This window comes from Anomaloglossus baeobatrachus, unplaced genomic scaffold (genome assembly GCF_048569485.1).
Source record: "Anomaloglossus baeobatrachus isolate aAnoBae1 unplaced genomic scaffold, aAnoBae1.hap1 Scaffold_178, whole genome shotgun sequence".
NCBI lineage: Eukaryota > Metazoa > Chordata > Amphibia > Anura > Aromobatidae > Anomaloglossus > Anomaloglossus baeobatrachus.
Window position 1 is genome coordinate 19245 of NW_027441948.1, and position 1150 is coordinate 20394.

General features: G+C 45.2%; 1 pseudogene; it reads left to right on the plus strand.

The window, feature by feature from the left end:
- Positions 1 to 518: 518 nt before the first annotated feature.
- Positions 519 to 724, plus strand: LOC142260773 (U2 spliceosomal RNA; annotated as a pseudogene).
- Positions 725 to 1150: the final 426 nt, after the last annotated feature.

The window sequence follows — 1150 nt, forward strand, 5'->3', positions numbered from 1 at the left end:
TGAAAGGGCTTTCTACGGGCAAGGATGGCAAAGGGTGGCAGTGACGGAAAGTCAGGCAGATGGTCCTGTCCTGTCCTGTCCGTCCGTCTTTTTGTATCATGAATTGGAAAGACTGCAAGGGGGAGGGGAGGTGCTTGTGCCCAAAAGGAGGAGTTATTCAGATTCATTGCAGTGGGCGGCGGCTGCAAAAAGTACCATTCTCCTTGTTTTTGCTCTGCAAAACAGCCTTTTCAAGGGTTTGGCTTGGGTGACAAAATGTCTTCTGTAGGCGTGGGTTTGTCTCCCTCTCCCTAAGATGTGTCCGGTATAGGCCAGGGTGCCACTCAAGGCCGTAACCAATTCGGGTTATAGCTTCTCAGCCTTTTGGCTAAGATCAAGTGTAGTTTCGGAGGACGCTACCTTGGTCGGTACTGGAAGGTGCCTGGGATTGCACGTCTGCCGGCCTTGAGGGAGTGTGTGCGCCTTCTGGTGACACATAGCCCTCTTGTGCCTGGACGGTTCCCAGGCAACGGGAGGCGATCACCTTTGTTATTTTGAAGTCCTACTGATAAACAGAAAAAAAAAAAATTAAATCTGTTCTTATCAGTTTAATATCTGATACGTCCCCTCTCTAGGGACCATATATTAAATGGATTTTTAGAACAAGGAGATGGAAAAAATCTTGCTCTGTCCACTCCACGCATTGACCTGGTATTGCAGTACCTCCAGGACCGGTGCACCCCTTCTTAACCGAGTTTCCAAAAGCAGAACTCAATTCACCTGATTCAAATGAGCCTCATTAGTGAATTGAAAGAAAGCAAAAACTTTATATGCACCTCAATTTGGCCAATTCACTTTTCACACTTTCACCCTTTTTTTTTATCTTTCACACCTTTTACTTGCTTTATTGATGCAAAAGCTGTGCCAAATAGCAAACTCATCTCCACTCAACTTGACCAACTCTGCTATGTCCCGTGCAGTATCTTATTCTCAGTCTTATCTAGATCATTTGCAATTGAATAGAATAGATCCCTTTTGGACACATTGGATTCAGCTGCTGCAGTGACTGCAGGTGTTAGAAGATGCAGACTTGGCATCAGGTGCTGTCTATCAGATTCCACTCCAATTAAAGCTTCCATTGTTTTTCGGTGTTTTCTTTGAGCAATGATGA